The sequence below is a fragment of the Protopterus annectens genome, chromosome 8.part1 (assembly GCF_019279795.1).
Source record: "Protopterus annectens isolate FY-2018-M chromosome 8.part1, PAN1.0, whole genome shotgun sequence".
Classification (NCBI taxonomy): domain Eukaryota; kingdom Metazoa; phylum Chordata; order Ceratodontiformes; family Protopteridae; genus Protopterus; species Protopterus annectens.
Window position 1 is genome coordinate 418236834 of NC_056742.1, and position 12933 is coordinate 418249766.

Below are 12933 nucleotides of genomic sequence, written 5' to 3' on the forward strand. Positions count from 1 at the left end.
TCCTTGATGGTTGATAAAATGGTGGATATAGTATAATCATCTGAAAGAATGAGTCAATTGCTTAGAATAAATGACTGGTAATTTGGCCCCTAACATTTTCTGAAAACAATGTGCAGAAACAAAATTTTCAAGTGTGCACTGCGTATTGAAGAAACTCAAAAAAGGAAGAGTAAACAGGCAACTTTGTGACCTGCAACAATACTTCATGGATGCAATGCATGGAACCAGCTCTTTTCCTTCACCGCCCCCCCTTACTTTTATATATTTTTATGCCAGGATGTGGTCATGTATTTTTCTTTCCCCAACAGTGTCCTTCTTAGGGTTTTAGCCTCTTTCTCTCTGCTAGAATGAAAGCTTTAAAGGACTTGTCTCCCAAACCTGACTTTTTAGTCAGTTCAGCTGGGACTGACTAGTTATTTGGGTGCATGGAAGATGCCTTGAAGCTGGCTTGATGTTATATCCGGGTCTATGCCATATAATCGAACTTCCAAAATTTCAAACACCATATGTTCGAATTTGGAAGTTCGAAATATGACAACAACGAAACCTCCGAACAGTGAATTAAAAATTCGCTGTTCCGAGAAAAGCACACACAACACAAGCACACCAAAAACCTAATAAATCTACACTACACCTTACATACACAACTATCTATGCACTAACCTTAACCCAAGTGCTAACCCAAAGGTCCGTCACTATCGCACACTTACCTTACCCGCACCCTAACCCTAATGTCCATCACTTTCGCACGCTTACCTTACCCACACCCTAACCCCAATATCCATCACACTTACACACTTACCTTAACCCGATCCGTAACTTTCGCACTACAGTACAGAAAATATCGAAGCCCCAGAAATAGCTAACCGAATTCTTTCCTTGGGAAAGAATTTGAATTTCCGCAGCTTTGACATTTCTATTTTACGAACTTCCCCGTTCGATTTTCCAATACTCGACATTTAGGACAGTTGATTAAATAACAGGTACCCTTATATCCTTGGCAGGATATAAGCCACATAGCTTAGGCTACTGCGGCAGTGATCATTGGAACATCTACTGTTATGGTAAGTTAACTTTCACAACTGCACATTCCTCATTTTGACTTTTAAAAAAGTCCATGTTCTAGGCAGTTCCACACTGAAAGGGTCTGTGATGTAATTAAGAATTATATATGTGGTAAATAATACAGAATCATCTTAATTCACCGAACTTTTAGTATGCAGGTAAAAGCAGTAACCATGTTGAAAGCTTCATAAGTGAAGGTGACAAGTGTTCTTTCTCTGTACAGCAAGTCCATCCTGTCACAGTTAATCAAACCAGAAAACTCCATAACAAGATATACATGTATGTAGGACATGGCTGAACACATCCCACTTTTCCAAATATCACTCTACCACAGATTAAAGTTGTACGCATTACACCTGCTTCCCCGTCCCTTAAGAAATTGTCGCTCCTCATCAAAAAGTCAGCTATTTTAGTTCCAAACAGGATTCATGTGAAGAATGTTAAACTTTATAAAAATAATGGTCATTCAGTCAGACGTGTACACTTTTCTATGGCCTGCAGTGTTCTTATATTAATAAGTGAAAAATTCATCCGTGTCAAAGACTATATTTTTTGAACACTACTCCTGGAGAGGGGCACCAGTACATACATTCTGTCCGTGCACCTCTGAATTATACAGATTTTCGAAGAATGTCAAGATTTTTACCTCAAATATTGAACCTGTTCATCATAAAATCTGTGGTTTTCTGGCAAATCACAGAGGACTGAAGCCACCAAATAATGTCATATATTTGCGTTTCAGAGTTATTATTCAGAAAATGCATGCTAACACAAGTCCTGTTCATTCTAGGGCAAAATTGAAGTGTATTAACCCACCAGATGCGCAGTAGCAAGCCCTGCCCAAACCCTGCCTGTGACCATTTTGACTGCACCTCCCACCGTTTGATTGAAAAATGCTACCAAAACACAAGGTAATTTAGACCAATATTTCACCATTATTAAAGCAGTTTTTAAATATTTTTTGTGCTATATCACTACTTTATTTTAAAATCAAACACATTTTAAAATATTAGTGTCATTAACGCAAGACATTGACACAATTAAAGAATGTGAAATATACATTTTGTGAAGTGAAAGAAGTAATTGTCGTTATTTATTAAGAGTAAGTCATCACTTTTTTTCCATATGTCACCAGTTTTAGCATGGATTAAGAGGTAGAGAGCTAAAATCTTAAGTCAAAAATCAAGACGTCCTTTAAAACAGGGAGAGTTGACATATCATGACATTAGTGATGACTTGCATTTGCTTTTAAGACATACCACGTGCAGGGTTGTGTGAGTGATTCCTTGTAACTATGTTTAGGTTCAAAAAGGGTAAAGTGCCATCTGTCCTGTCCTACATTCTCTTACAAACATACACATTACAGCAAAATATTGAATCATTCTGTGAAACCGACTATATGCTGTTTAGGACTGTAGTTAGGACGCTGTCGTAGTGCAAAGGGCATAAGGCACACAAGTTATCCTGGCAATGATATTTTGTAGCTGCCTGATTGAAGTTATTATTAAAGGCTCCATATCCCCCCCCCCCCCCCGTTTATTTCACATAAGAGTCTTTGTACAGGTTTAGTTATTAAAAAATTAAAGCCCTTTACAAAGGTGTAATATATGAAGAAATTAGTAACACTTTGAGGAGCAACTCTACTATTTCAAGAGTTGTGTCAACCACAATTAATATCTCAATTTAGTTTCGAATGTGTCATTATTGTGCTTATTAAATGATCTGTTTTTAATTCTACTGTTTCTTGCTACATGATACGGATTTACCGTTACATTTGCATTGCGTGTCAATCACGGCACCTTGCCGTTGTTAATCACCGCCCTCCAGCTTGTCAATCACAGCGGGCACGCCCATTCCTGCGCGAACTCGGAGGTGGGTTAATACACTTCAATTTCGCCCATTCTAGCAGGTTTCTAAGTTTGTAACAGGTAGTTTTTAAAATCTGTTCCTATTTTGTGGCATTTGTTCCGTCATTATTTTACGCTTTGTCCAGATTACTTGCGTTAAGAGCTTCTCACTTTGTTATGAAATATCCCAGATCTTAACATGCCTGCAACTTAGTTCAAGACTACCGAAAGAGGTCGGAGTATGACTAATAAAATACCAGCCAAGCCCAAGCAGCAGTTTTAAGCCTAAGACGCTTCATACCACAAAGTACCAATTTCTGTAGTATGATGGGAATTGTAGTTCCTTACTTGCAGTAGGCAGCATCTGCGTCCGCTGTATGAAGACGTCCTTCTAAATGGCAGACAGAATGTGGCTGTGGTTCAAATCACGGAGGTGTACAGCTCTGCCGGAATAAAAAGAAATCGCCAGCCGCGTTTCATCCTTCACAGCATAAAGTAACACATCAGCAAAACGCTAGAGAGTCATCATTCGCTCTGGTGTTAAAAGTAACTGCTGTCTGCTTCGGAATGTCGGGCAAGTACCAGGAGAACTTCAGCTTGCTCAGAGGTAGGGCTGGCACCTTTTCAAATTACCAAAGTGGGTATTTATAAGATTCCGCAGGACAAACCATGCTCAGATCCATGACTGGACTTGACTTTAATCACCCAGTCTTCCAGAAATTGAGTTGTTTCCTATAACAATAAGACATGCCCGTTAACCTGTTAGCCCAAGAAATCTGGACAAAGCCAAAAATAATTGGGGGTGAGGGGGTCCAAAAATAGGGATGGACTTTAAATATTGTTTTACAAACTTGTTGCTAGGTTAGCATGTGATGCATTCATTTGTATTTTCCGAAGGATATGAAGTCTGAATTTAAAATGCCTATCATTTATTGACCTCACTCTTCAAGAAATTGCTAGAAAACATCAATTTTTTTGTGAGGAACAGACTGAACACATGGGTCGATAATCTAGTTTTTCTGCGAAAAAACGGGCAGTGGAAAGGTATGCACGAAGATGTTTCAAATACAAATACGTTTTTTTTTTTTTTTGCAAATGTTTGCTGAATCTTAGGAATTTTTTTAAGTAAAAAATTAGAGGACATATTTCATTTGCATACTTTTTGTATGACAGAACTTACCAAACAGTGACTGTCCTGCTTAATGATGGACAGGTGGCAAGTTGGCAACCCTACGCCAGAGCGATAGTGCGTGTTTGCGTTTGAGTGCGTTTCACCTGAGTGAGTTACGTATTTTGCTTTCTCTTCCCGTTCCCTCCTCCAAAACGAAGGCAACAACTTTATATATTTATTTATGGATGCATGTCTTTCTTCAGGTTTGTCTAGTTTTCTTATACGTCTGACAAGTGGACATGTTGTGTTAATTAACACTGAGATTTACAATTCAAAGCACGTTGAAATAAAAATCTCATAATTTACAATGAGTATAGGGTATTACCCGCTGTTAAGAATGTATATTTAAGATTGCACTGAGAAATGTGGAGTAGGTTGCAATTTCACTGTTGTCAGTGGGATGCTGAGACCTAAAAAGGCATATCTTATAATAGGTGACAGTGGATAGAGGTGCGTCTCACTTCATCCAGTTGAACATTCCTTATTTCGAGATTGTTTTACTGCTGTGATGTATCATTCGTTTCATGTGTAAGAGAGTGAGGCTGACACAGGTCGATTATTTATTTATTTATTTATTTATATTTATGTATTTATTTATTTATTTAACATTCTTTACCAGGAAAGACCGACTGGCCTGGGACTGAACCCATTTTCAGTGGAGACCCAGGGAGAATAGCTCCAGATAGCTCCCAGCCTCTTAGAGTAAGAAATCTGGACAAAGCCATGAATAAAAGTGGTACAAATAGGGACAATTTTTAAATATTGCTCTTAGAAACTTAGAAAGTTGATAGAATAACAGGTTCTGCATTAGCATTAATTTTTTGAAGGGTATGAAGTCTAAAACTCAAATGTATGTCATTATTTTCTAACTTCAATCTTTAATGATTTGCCACTAATTTGCTAGAAAGCCACAATTTTATGAAGAACCGGACCAAAAATATAAGGCAAAATTCTGGACATTCTGTGAAAATCAGTACAGTTGAAAGGTATACTCCACACACATGTTTGGAAGGAAACTTACAAGGACTGCACTTTCGAGAAAACCGCGTAATGGCAATTGCACCTGGACTGTGTCAGGCAGCAAATTAAACGTTACAGTGATCTTCATAGCCGGCCTTAGGCATAGGCCAACTAGGCGACCGCCTAGGGCACCGCTCTAGCAGGGGCACTTTTCCAGTATTTATTTGGTGTAGGTAAACCAGGAAGGAGGTACCTGGTGGTGTGAGGTGGGGGCGCCATGGAGCCCTCTTGCCTAGGGCACCAGTTGACCTAAGGCCGCTCCTGGTGATCTTAATTACGTAAGGTTTATACTGGGAGTCGCCATTGCCAGAGGCAGTATTTCAGACATCAACTACATAAAGGTTTCTGTGATATGTTTAAAGGACCACTACAGGAAAATAATTAAAAAGATATATTTTGTAACTTTTCCTTAAGTTTGGCTCATTGCAAACCTGTATGTACCAGATAGAAGTAGTAAATAATAATTTTATTCTGTGTGTACCCCTGACTGCCCTCCTGGGGGCAGACATCCTGATGAGAGTTAATTTAGATCTAATGAAAAATCTAGTCCATAATACACTGCAAATCCACTGTATCTGAGATTATATTTACATTCCCTTATGGAAAAGCAGAGATGAGAAGCTATTTTTCAGAGGTGTCACTAAACGTATAATTCAGTCATGCAGTGCCTCTTACAAATGTGTTTGCTGCTGATGTGTTACATTCTGTGAAAAAGGCTTTCCAAACTACCATCTCTTTGCTGAGATATCAGCCTTTTTTAGACATTTAACTTTGATCTGTTTCAGTTTCTTCTACAGTTACTCCTCCCATATCCCAACCCCCTGCTAGCAAGAGTATCACATTTCCAGCCATGCAAGGTTCAGCTATTTAGTCAGCTTTGCATGACAATACACATCAAACAACTTGATTGCAGTCTGCCTGGTGTGCCAGTAAAAGTGTTACCTCATTTCTCTTACTCCTATCATCTGAATAGCACTTTTACAGTAAATCATGTTACAAAATGCTTTTTCTCAATCCTTGATATAAAGGATTGTAAGTATTCCTTTACACATGCTAGTAATATACACTCATTACAATTCATCTTGGCCACTGACACAGATTGAGCTGTCTGCAAAAAAAAATTAAACTCATTAAGAATATACATATTTGCCGTAAATAGAATTTCAGTCTTCTACCTTGTTTTCCCTTATGCATACTGTTATGGGACAAGACCAGCTTATTAAAATGTATATTAATCTCAGTTTATTACTGCTGTCTGCATAAATGATTTGGCGAAGTTTTACGCAGGATGCCCTTCCTGACGCAACCCTCCCCATTTATCCGGGCTTGGGACCGGCACAATGAAATGCACTGGCATCCCCAGTGGCTGGGTTCAGAGTAATGGTGAGTGTGGAAGAGAGGTGAAGAAGAGAGTACAGGCAGGATGGAGTGGGTGGAGAAGAGTGTCAGGAGTCATTTGTGACAGACGAGTATCAGTAAAAGTGAAAGAGAAGGTCTACAAGAGGGTAGTGAGACCAGCAATGTTATATGGGTTGGAGACAGTGGCACTGACAAAAAGGCAGGAGTTAGAGCTGGATGTGGCAGAGTTAAAGATGTTAAGATTTGCACTGGGTGTGACAAGGGTGGACAGGATTAGGAATAAGTATATTAGAGAGTCAGCCCAGGTTGGAAGGTTTGGAGACAAAGCCAGAGAGGCAAGATTACATTGGTTTGGACATGTGCTGAGGAGGGATGCTGAGTATATTGGGAAAGAGATGCTAAGGATGAAGCTACCAGGTAACAGGAAAAGAGGAAGGCTTAAGATAAGGTTTATGGGTGTGGTGAGAGAGGACATGCAGGTGGTTGGTGTGACAGAGCAAGATGCAGAGGACAGGAAGAAATGGAAACAGATGATCCGCTGTGGCGACCTCTAACGGGAACAGCCGAAAGAAGATGATGATGATTAATCTCAGTTTATTAATGATGCTATAACATGATTGTTAAAAAAGCACATGTAATTTGTATGCATGGCTGGGAAAAATACAGCTTCATAAGCCACAGTATTGCTGTCTTTTACACTGCATTCTTTTAGTATGTAATAAGAGAGAATAGTACATGTTGCATGAAGTGAGGCATGTAGTTATTACAAAATTGTTAGCCTGACTCTTCCAGGCTAGAAGTGCGTTGTTGGCTAGGGCAAGTTTGAAACATCCAATGTCATTAGCAAGACCCCTTGGAAGCAGGTGGATCATGTATAGAAAGGTGTTCACGTGAAGTCCGAGGCTAAAATCACGAGGGATGAGGACATTTGCAAAGTTTTTCATTTGTCAAATTAACTGTAATGTAATGACGCTGCATGACCAGGTTAGATAAGAAAATGTATAAAATTACAGGTTCTCTGTAAAGTGAGAATCAAGAACTATGAAGACTGACTCCCAGCTCTGTAAGAATAAAATGTCTGTTTGCACATCCTGAAGTGTTGTTCCTGACTGAAGGCATACCAGGTAAATTTGTTGTTGTTTTGTCTTTCGGCTTTTCCCAGTTAGGGGTCGCCACAGCAGAACTCCGGTCCACAAATGATTAGCAGTAGATTTTTACGTGCCGAGTTGCCAGCCCTGACACACAACCTTTAACGAAGGTATGCCCATTCACGCATGTCTCCTCGCAGAAGACGCTATAGCTGAGAATCGAACCGGACAGCATCTTACTGTGAGGCAACAACACTACCGCCGCATATTTATTTATGACTATAATAATTTGGTGCTCTTCTATGGATCTGAACTTTGGTATTGCTGCAGGGCAGTTCTGGAATAGGGCCCATTACAGACTTTCTGTGAATTCCACACTGCTTTGTATGGAATAGTCAGAGACTCAGATGTGCAGTTATTCAGGGTGTGCAAACATACTAGCCTTGGCAGGGAAATTGTTTTGTAAGGGGAAAAGGGCTGGTTTGCATTTCTTTTCTTTTTTTTTTTTTTAAGACAAAGTTTTAGCAAATGTAAGTACATGGCTGCGTATGTAGTATAAGTACATGACTGCATATGTAGTGTAAGTACATGACTGCATATGTAGTGTAAGTACATGATTGCGTATGTAGTGTTAAGTGCATGACTGCGTATGTAGTGTTAAGTGCATGACTGCGTATGTAGTGTTAAGTGCATGACTGCGTATGTAGTGTTAAGTGCATGACTGTGTATGTAGTATAAGTGCATGACTGTGTTTTTGTTTGACTGAGTGGCTGTAAGGTATAATAGTGGGAAGAAATTCTCATTTCTAAAATTCTCATTCTAAAAGTCATTCTTAGACCTATGTCAGACCCATTGTATGCATTGCCCCTATTGTTAACGTTATGTGACTGACAATTTTCCACCACAACAGTTCCCACAGGCTGATACATTTTATGCAGACAAACAGTGTTTAATACACACTACCAATGTTTTTGCTTCCGTTCGCGCTGCATGTAATGAAATCTTCAGACATATAATATTACCTCCACATGTCATGGTGCATTTACTGTGTCACTGCATGTTAATTTGCACTGCATGTTTATTTGAAGATCCAAAGGATAACAAATTGCAAAACATTTACAACTGACATGAGTATTTGCATTACTTATGGCGAAAAAGCATATACAAATCTGGAACTGGTATCCTGCCCCTCAGTGACCCAGTTCTGGTACATGAGAACTGAAATGCACAACGTTCAAAGATGTCAAGTGTCATCCCTTTATACATAGCTATACATGATGTTGATTTTCAGTTTAGATACAATACGGGTACTGCAACCGTCTATCTTGTATCTCATAGCTGTTACTGTCTTGGCATTATTTTGAATGCCTTTAAATTGATCTCTTGCATAATGCTTAGATATATTCCTAAATAAAGCACTCACATATCCTCTATTCTCAGTACTTCACACAAGGTGACCACTTTGGCATGTTACATCCACACTGAGATCATCCTCATTAAGTACACGTACATGGGAATGCATACCAACACCAACATAGGTAAGGGATTAGTGCAAGAGCTTACAGGACTATTCGAACTATGGTACTTGTCCAAAAGCTTTGGGTTACGATTCAATGGTGCACACAATTGTCTGTTCCTTTGAGTGAATGTCATCAGCAGTACACCAGTAACTGCAAGGAAAACTCAGTGAAGAACCATTAAAAAGAGGCATCCAGCAGTCATTCCACAATGGCCAAAGTTTCATTAAGCCATAAGCAACAGACTGCAGTTAATATTTGCAGGATTCATTCAATGATCCTCAAAGTGAAACAGTCAGCACACAGTTTCAATAAAAAACCTCGCAAATGTAAATCACCAGAGTCGATTTTTTGGGATGCTCACTAATTGGCAATACCCTTTCTAGCAGTGTCCCAGTACTGGCTGCCATTTACTGCCTGCAGGCCATCCTATGGCAACTTTCAGCTGAAAAAAAGCAAAGCATTTCCTCTGCTTCACCCAGCCACCTCAAGATACTTGTACAACACAAGGATTATGTCAACTCTCATATGCAAGGACACAGTTTGTGACAAACTCAACACCACAAAACAGCTGTTCATAACAACTGCTGTTTTACCCTTACGTCATGCTTTTTGCACTGCTTACACTGTTCTCAGCTGTTGTACACAGAATGACAAATCCCCAAAATACAACAAATTGCTATCTATGCACAATGCATATACAAATGACTGCTGCAAAACAGCATATTGGTATATAGAGACTGTTAAACTTCTACCTGATAATTAAGCTTTATTGGACAAGTTTGAGGTGCACAATACTGCACGGCTTCATTAATCCAGTGTCATGTCACTATGGCTATCATTGTATTTCTGCTACCACACTCAAATTACATTCCCTAAGTTGTATGACTTTCATTTCAAAGCAATGCATAACAAGACTGTTTTGTTTTAAGAGAAACACATTACCCATAATATTGAATTTATTAAAAGTACAATTTTAATGACGTACAGAAGCTAACTGTAACACTGATGTCAGTCACAGAAGTTTAGCTTGTATACAATGCAAAATTGCCTCCATTTCAAAACATAAAAACACTGCAGTAAAGGAATGCACATAATTGCAGTTCATCTGCTAGGTAACCCAACATTGACAAGACAAAACCAAAATTTTCAGAAAACGATAGTTATTCTTAAAAACAACTATACTCGTGTACACAACACTGTATACACTTACTGGGGGAACGTCCTATAACATGTAGCCAAAAAGTTAGAGAATATAACACTCTGCTTATAACTGGATTTCTACACTGATTACTTCATTGGGAATATACAACTGTTTTAAGATTTACTAGAGAAACATCCAAAAACCCTCAAATGGCTTGAATCCAGTATAGTCTGCTTCATCAGAAGGAAATCTCTGCCGGATTTAGTTCACCACACACGAGGGTATGACTACATGATGTCCCTATCCCAATTTTCGATTGTCATACATCCACAACACATATTCATGATACACAACAAACCTGTAAGTACTACACTGAAGTAAAAATATGCTGTCAGAAATCATCACAACTGAGCGATTAATTTAATCACAGGGTACAACACAGAGAAAAGGTTAATGGTCATACAACAACCTGAATATCCGCATTAGGAAGAAATGTCAATTGTGTCCTCGAAAGAGACTTATCTGCCCCTGTCCTTACATTTCTCCTGATTGCAGCTACCACAACACATACTATCAAACACCAGTCAAAGAAATTAATCTTTAAGAAAACTTAGCAGCTGTATCAGTGTCTTGCATGTATACGCACCAACTGCAAACCATGAAAGAAAGTAGCATTTGCTTGTACCTGTTTGTCCAGTTTGTTTGTCGAAAATTCCCTCTGAACAAGTACATCGCACGCATTAGTATGTGTAGAAAGTGTAGTGTCAAGCAAGTGCTGTCAAAGAATGAATGTTCGGTAATGCACCTGGGTGCCGGATCAAGTTCATTCATTTTCACACATGCACATGGTGATGATGCACAGCAGTAGCATTCCAGTCCTGAACTCATTTGTATGCACCGCTGGCAAGAGCACCATTCAGTCTCTCCATTAATTGTGGCCGAGGGTTCTTCGTCCTCACTACTGCTGCTACTTCTCCGTGAACGCTTTGTTGGGCACTCTCCTTCCTTGTAAACAGGTTCAAAACTGTACGGCACAATGGAACGGAACTTCCTTTGACTCACCATTCTCTGAGTACGTATTGATGTGGGTCGATGCCAATATGTCACACTACAATTGCACAATACCAAACAATGAGAAGCCACTCAGATTATCCTTCCGTCAATGACAGCATTCTGTTATACTTCAAGCAGTACTTTCTACTGAGGTAACACTTCTACCATCATGTCTGGTATGCACCCTTGCAGGGGAGCAAACCCGTACATCAGTGACATGCAAATTCGATGGAAGACTCACTCAAGCCTGCAGGACAGTTGACTCATGTCTAAACTGATTAGGATCACAATTAAGCTTATCTGAGTTGTAATCCCAAACAATCTTGTGCTGAACAGCATCCACTCCTGACTACTGTCTTTCCACAAAGTCAGCCTTCCCATATATAACAAGCCTGTTTCTAGTTGGTGAAATACTCACTTAGGTGGTTTTAAAGTGAGGTGAACTTCAAATAGTTTTAAATTTGAGAAAGTTTTTTTGGTAGCACTATACACTTGATTCCTCTTATGTCACTACATTTTGATTCCACTGTTGAACATACTATTAACTCATCACATCCAAGTGACGCCTCTAGGTGCATCTGCCATCAACTCCTACTGATGCGGCCAGGCATAAAATATTGATTGTTCATATTTGCATCAGTAATTCCAAAAACTTATCTAACAATTTTTGGTGAATTTGATGGTAAAGCTTGCACGTGTCTATATTACCTTATTGTACAATGAAAATAGCGAATGCTATTTCATTGTACCGATAATGTCTAAACCACAAAATATTGAACATATGTAACAGCAAATTTTTTCCCAGGGAAAAAATTTTGCTGCTCCGCAAAAAAAAAAACAAACTTAAACACAAAGATAAATGGGGGGCTTTGCCCCCGTACCCCCTACTTAAATATACCAACTCCAAGATCGCACCATAGTGGAGTATATGGCAAAGTCCCGAAGACGGCCCACCAAATTTTTTCCCTGGAAAAAAATTCGATGTTCCGTGACTTCGCTATTTTGCCATTTCGACAGTATTGGATCGACTAAATAGCTTTCGCTATTTAGTCCATTCGATACGCTAATATAGCTCCGCTTGCACAATATCAAACTCAACTGCATTAATATTTGACGTTGGTCTCATTTAGGTGAATAGATGTTGACTTATTTTTTAAAAAAAAATTTATAAAGATATGTTCACAACAGGGTCAAAGAATAAAATGGACACACATTAAACCCACCAAAATAGGGAGGCTTCTCTAACCTCACCCACCATGTGAGTGCTGTGCCCCATACTACCAGAACTAAATATACCAACACAGAGATCGCACAACAGTGGGGGAAAAGGGCAGTTAACCCTGGTGCCCAAGTGATTTATTTCCCAGTGAAAGCACTTCGGTGCTTTGTGATTTTGTTGTTTTCAGGTTTCATTTAAGTTATTGAAGTGACAACATATTTGAGTAAGTGGTCTTTGTACACCCACATATGTTGATGTGTATGTATATATATATATATATATATATATATATATATATATATATGTATGTATATATATATATATATATATATATATATATATATATTTATATATCATATCCCTTAACAGAAGACAGAGATAAAGATAGCCAACTGATTATTAGAAATTGCTGCTAGACTACCTTGATGGAAGATTAACTTAGATTCACAG

General features: G+C 38.9%; 1 protein-coding gene across 2 annotated transcripts in view; it reads left to right on the forward strand.

The window, feature by feature from the left end:
- Nucleotides 1–2970: 2970 nt before the first annotated feature.
- Nucleotides 2971–12933, forward strand: part of NOD2 (nucleotide binding oligomerization domain containing 2) — a 1141123-nt gene continuing 1131160 nt past the window's right edge. For both annotated transcript variants that reach the window (XM_044081989.1, XM_044081990.1), the window contains exon 1: nt 2971–3519. The gene's annotated coding sequence lies outside the window, so the exon portion shown is untranslated. The remainder of the gene's footprint in view (nt 3520–12933) is intronic.